Source organism: Priapulus caudatus, unplaced genomic scaffold (assembly GCF_000485595.1).
Source record: "Priapulus caudatus unplaced genomic scaffold, Priapulus_caudatus-5.0.1 Scaffold34, whole genome shotgun sequence".
NCBI lineage: Eukaryota > Metazoa > Priapulida > Priapulimorpha > Priapulimorphida > Priapulidae > Priapulus > Priapulus caudatus.
The window spans coordinates 697521-703681 of record NW_014577095.1 but is presented as its reverse complement, the minus strand read 5'-3'; the positions used below and the strand labels follow the sequence as shown (position 1 = coordinate 703681).

The 6161-nt window shown below is 42.7% G+C and overlaps 2 protein-coding genes across 3 annotated transcripts in view; one reads left to right on the top strand and one right to left on the bottom strand.

Annotated features, from left to right (window-relative positions):
* LOC106817129 (dipeptidyl peptidase 3-like) overlaps nucleotides 1-861 on the bottom strand; it is a 15097-nt gene extending 14236 nt beyond the window's left edge. The window contains exon 1 of one of the 2 annotated variants that reach the window (XM_014821779.1): nucleotides 806-861. The gene's annotated coding sequence lies outside the window, so the exon portion shown is untranslated. Of the gene's footprint in view, nucleotides 1-661; nucleotides 766-805 lie in introns of those variants that run through there. The other variant, XM_014821787.1, reaches the window with a different exon arrangement.
* A 96-nt stretch (nucleotides 862-957) lies between these two features.
* The window catches only part of LOC106817184 (piezo-type mechanosensitive ion channel component 1-like), a 20541-nt gene continuing 15337 nt past the window's right edge, over nucleotides 958-6161 (top strand). Inside the window, exons 1-2 of the mRNA XM_014821849.1 lie at nucleotides 958-1058; nucleotides 3928-4038. The gene's annotated coding sequence lies outside the window, so the exon portion shown is untranslated. The remainder of the gene's footprint in view (nucleotides 1059-3927; nucleotides 4039-6161) is intronic.

Below are 6161 nucleotides of genomic sequence, written 5' to 3'. Positions count from 1 at the left end.
AGATAGTTACCAGGGTACGTTCCGGTATACCGGACCGGTATAACTCTAACCCTAACACTAACCCTAACCATATCTGATATCAGCTAGATAGTTACCAGGGTACGTTCCGGTATACCGGACCGGTATAACTCTAACCCTAACACTAACCCTAACCATATCTGATATCAGCTAGATAGTTACCAGGGTACGTTCCGGTATACCGGACCGGTATAACTCTAACCCTAACACTAACCCTAACCATATCAGCTAGATAGTTACCAGGGTACGTTCCGGCGGTATCCTGGGGGACATAGACCCTATCAGCTCAAGTGCCTGTAACTGTAACTCTAGTAGCTACTCTTGTTGCCATGTTGGGCTACATGATTATTGTATCTAATAATATACTAGCCTCTATGATCATCATCATGCTCTGCACTAGCTCCAAGAAACGGTATTGCTAGGGTTAGAATAGACAATCCGTCGCACAGCCTGGTCGGGCTAGCTCTGCACATTAAATTTACACCATGAACATAACGTGGATAATTAATTAATAGACTTGGAAAAACCTATGTTATACAAAATAAATAAATACATTCCAGACTAGTGCGAGTAAACAATTAAAGACAGTGCAGATGGTTTAGACTCAAGACAATGACATGACAAATTCATCTAAACAACACACCCACGGTTCAAGTTAGATCATGATCGGTGATTTACACATAGAGTTGCCAAACTAACAGCAAAATTAAAACATTTTCGTTACAATACAAACTATGCATAGATATAAAACCAAAGATAACACGCTAATGATAGATATTACACTCACAGAGAGTCTTCAATTCAAAACAAGACACCGGCTTCAGGGGGCTGACATGCTGTGTGACGTCTCGTGATTTAGTTAGCCAATTATAGGCAAGAAATGTATCACGTGCTCTGTGTGTCTAGCCATAGGTCTAGCGCCGTCACGTCAGTGACGAATCACTAGTGAGTACAGAGTAGTCACTAGCAAGGTGTAGTCGATTCCTTGTTGCAGTTACGTACTTGAGGCACATATGATATATTTCTTTGGACCCTGACAGGTATGTTTACAGTAACGTATAGATTACATTGTGACACCAAAGAGTGATCGGTTCGGGGGCATTCCGCATTTGTTATGTTTGACCTAATCCCCACGTTTTAGTCGACGGCTGTTTCAGTGTTTGCGGCGTGGGCAGCGGGCTGGGTATCTCCATAGCCTGAGGCAGCGATCCGCGGGCTATAGTACTAGAGGCTACTCCATAGGTATCTCACATTCACATTCACATTGTATCAGACAGTACCGCTGAGAGGGTCTATATGTCCCCCAGGGTACTGCCGGAACGTACCCTGGTACTATCTAATATGCCGGACCGTACCTCGCCTACTCGTACTCCACTAACGAGTCTAGGGAGTCGTCTAGCTACGCCTACTCCGTAACCCTAACCCTAACCCTATACCCTGTCCCTAACCCTAACCATATCAAATATAGTTACCAGGGTACGTTCCGGTATACCGGACCGTAGGCCTACCCATGGTACGTTCAGGCAGTACCGTAACCCTGGGGACATAGAGCCTATGAGCGACAGTACCATGCCTTGCACGTACTATACTGGCTATACCACTAGTGGCACTATCACTAGCACAGGTCAGTGTACTTGTGCTACTATTATACTAGGTTTGTTAGTGTATGTCACCTACTACTTACTACTACTACTAGGCTAAACCGACCAGGCTCTCCGACTGTTATACCGTGTTATATATCGTACATACATCGTAATACACGTAGTGTTAAGCGAGAAGGGAACTTGTGGCTACTATAGTACTACTCTAGGCTAGTGTATGTCACCTACTACTAGTACTGAGGTCGCCGTCCCAATCTGATCTCGTGTTGCCACCGTGCAAGGATTTACCTTTGGTAGATAAACCAAGCCAAGAGGCCCAGGCGCCTAGTTTAAGCCTGGCGCATATTGCCGAACATTTTCCCGAACAAATGTTCGTCCGAACAAATGTTTTTGTCTGGCAATGTGCAGTTGAACAATTGCTGCATGAGCGCACATTGCCGAACATTTTGCAGCGAATAACCTCCTGGAGCCGTCTAGTAGCTGTGTTGTAAAGAGTCACGTGATCGGCGCATGATTGGTCCCAAAAATCATGTGACCACATATCGTGCTGCTATTGGTTACTACTTTACAAATGTTCCTAGAATTGTTCGACATTCAGCGCACATTGACGAACATTCGACGAACAATATGTTCGAGATATCAAACATTTCCGATCTTCAGAAACATTGTTCGGAACAAATGTTCGGCGACTTTTTTCACCGCACATTGCCGAACATTTCATGGAACATTGCTACGATAATGCTCTTGAGCAAAATGTTCGGCAATGTGCGCCGGGCTTTAGCACCCCAGATTAGTGTAGCACATTAATTAGCTCTAGCAAAGCCACTCAGCGGGAACTATGTATTTCTGCACGTGGAGGGGTGGGCGGGTTCTGTTGGTTGTGGACAAAAATGTTGTCAAGTAACAAATTAATCATAGTAATTTGTTCATCTTTCATGACAAAACTAATATTACAATCTTTTTTGATCGCTTAATTTGTTACTTGACAACAACAATGTTTTTGTCCACAACCAACACAACCCGCCCACCCCTCCACGTGCGGAAATACATAGATTCCGCTGACTGGCGCCACCAAAAATGGCTGTTTGAAGTTCGTAAATAATGTTCGTTCACAAGAAATGCCGCAAGTAGACCATTTCAACGATAGTTAGAAGTTAAATTTTAGTAGCTGATATAACTTAAGACATATTCACTTCGGATAAGAGCCATTAATTGCCTACCACAGACGTTTTATAGCCGCGAGTAACCGTGAATGAGTTGGTCCCGAGCATTCATAATAGAATGTACTATAGCCCTGCGGCAACTGTATGCGGGCTATAGTACTAGAGCTATAGTAGCACATATGTCATATGCGAAAACATATTGCGGATGCAGGAGTCCCAAACATGGCCTTGCTAGATAATGTTGCCGTGCCGCGCACAGCCACAGGCACTAGCTTGGAATGTTTCAACAATAAAATGATTGTAAATATATACGAAATGTATTTACTACAAAAGTCTCAATGTTCATGTATTCTCTATCGACTAATAATTTTCTGTAAATGCCATTCAAATGCTCTGTTGAGACCCCACGCAATCTCACTGCAAGTGCAATGCATGCCGCTGTGCACAATCAACAGAAATATAGAGAACTCTATATTTCTGTTGTTTGAGCATAGTGGAGTGAGTGGGGTGAAATTGTGTGTTGCTAAGGAGCATTTGAACAGCATTTACAGGAAATTATTACTAATAATAGGTGAAAGAGAGTTGAGAAACATTAAGACTGTGGTAGCAAAATTTATAAATGTCATGTTTATTCACCATCATTTTTTATTATTGAAACGTTCTAAGTGCCTGCATGTGATGCCGAGTTGGTTGGTGGCCCCGTTAGTCCCCGGATTGATGCAGAAACGTCGTTGGGTTTTGGCACAGCCCAAAAAATCCTGTCCCAGATAAAAAAAAATTAGAATTATCTGATTCTGAGACAATAATTCTGTCCCAGATAACTTTTTTAAAGATGACATTGTATTTTTTATGCCATGTTTCTTGCTTGTTATATTTCACAAGACATGACATGTGGTACTTTAAAAAAGAGTGTACGTAATGGATCTACTAAACATAAACAAATGTATTTTTTGCTATATTTCTGGTTTTACTGCAAACTATAAAAATATAGATTTGAATATTTGATTATTAGGTTGCACTTCTTAATTATTAGACGTTGTAGCTCTTTGATTTTTGACAAGGTTTTATTTATATACTAGTATACCTTTATGTGTCAGAACACTCATATGCACGTGTATGTGATATATTTGTTATTAAAATTATAGGTTGATGTGAATAGGTCCAACTCACGTGATAGGACATTGAAGATCAGCTGATTCGCACACCCTAGCTCTGCACAGTGCATCTATAACTGAGAACTGTTATTGTCATGAAAGGTAACTATAAGTGGCATGTAAATAGTGGATTTATTTATTCTGATGTCTATAATGGAAGATACACCCTGGCATGGTCCATGGTGGACATGTATGTATACATGTATAGATCTACATGTAAATCTGTCTCAGCACCTACCTGCTGTAACATCAAAACCCACTTTCTTGATATTGATTTTAACATTAGACTTTCAATGTAGCATGCTTGTAAAATGTAGCTATATTTGATTATAATTTGTTTGTCATAAAATCAACAGATTTCAATACAATATTGGTAAATTATGCTGCAGTGTAAAATTAGAGTCAATTGCTTAGAATAGAAGTGCAGCCAGACAGACACCGATTGAAGCCCTTTAGCTATGTAACAGATGTGAGAGACAGTGATCAATCAATGTGCATATGTATGGTGTCTAGCAAGAGGGGAATAGGCAAAACAGAGCTTCAAAAGCTCCTTTCCTGGGTAGATGATTGCTGTGATACTCTGCTTTTGAGAATGCATACATTATTCATGCAGTCGCCTGTTGTAGTTTAAATAATAGTCTTGATAATTTATTATTGAGATTCATGTATCTACGTTTGTTACATGGCATGAGTCATTGCAACAGAATGCACATAGCTAAGTATGTGCCACAGTAGACGGAAAGCTAGCTGAAAACTTAGATCTCAGGGAAACAGCTTTTACTTCAATATAACCAGCGGTTAGAATATGTGAGGTGGTGTGAATGGTGATCCATCCAGGACTCCTACCCACCTTGGAGTCTCCCTGCTTTAGCATCTACCCGCATTGAAATCTGTCTGCCTTGGCACCTCCCCTCTTTGGTGTCGCCCTGCCTTGAAAGCTCACCGCCAGATCCCCAGTCCTTCCTTATATAAGGCCGAGCCCCACTCTGAAACCAGCATAACTGTCTCGACCTCCCATCCATCGCTGAGCCCAGTACCGTACACCTTGAGTGTGTCTCAGATGTGGTGTCTGCATACTTAAAGTATAAATAACATGTGATACGTAGTTTAGGGTTGAAGGTGGTAAACGTCCGTTACCATGGTGGGTTGCTATAAGGCAAAGAATCCCACAGTTTATCGTGACAATTGTTGGCACTGGGAGTGGCACTCCGCCGTATGAGTAATATTTGGCCATCAACTGAAATATACTGTATATCTGAACGCATGTATTCCAGTAGTGGGTGTGGCCAGCAGATGCCACTCTTTGGCTGTTGGATTTTAGGGTAGGTGCGCGTGTACATTCCATATCCTCTCTAAGCTGCATACTCTCTGCTCTGCTATGTTGTACGTATTCACGTACTTGTAACGTGCTCCTCTTCCAAGTTGAGATATCGACTGCTTGTTGAGCTGGCACACATGATGCACATGTCGCAGTAAGGATGGTTATTGCAAGGTGTATGCGATTCGTGAATGAGTAGTCAAATGAGAATAATGTCTGTTACTATCTCACACCACACCACATCACACAAACTACACCACACGATCCACGCCACATCACATCACACCACACCACACCACACCACACCACACCACACCACACCACACCACACCACACCACCGTCCATGTCTCGAGTCGAATGTGTCTCGAATTTACTAATCTCTCACCCTAGATCTTTTCTCTCAACTCCCCTACCACTCCCCTCTTATCTCACTCTCTATTTGTTTAGGGCACTCTTGCTTCCCCTCTTTCACGCTCTATTTCTCTCTCTCTCTCCCTCTCTCTCTCTCTCTCTCTCTCTTTCTCTCTCCCTCCTCCCCCTCCCTTCTCTGTCTCTGTCTCTGTCTCTGTCTCTGTCTCTGTCCTGTCTCTTGTCTCTGTGCCTCTGTCTCTGTCTGTCTTGTCTCTGTCCTCTCTCTCTCTCTCCTCTTCTCTCTCCTTCTCGTTCTGAGTGGTGAGCTTTCGATCCAATCTCTCTCTCTCGTCTTTTTGCTTGTAATCTCGATCTCACCTCTCGGGCGCATGCTCTTCTCTTTCTCTCACACTCTCTCTGTCTGCCCCTCTCCCTCTGTCTGTCTATCTGTCTGTCTATCTCTCCCTTTCTCTGTCACCCTCTCTCACTTTCCTTCACTGGTTCTATAATGCCGCTTTTATACTGGGGTTTATCCCGCTTCAGGTCCGGACCTGA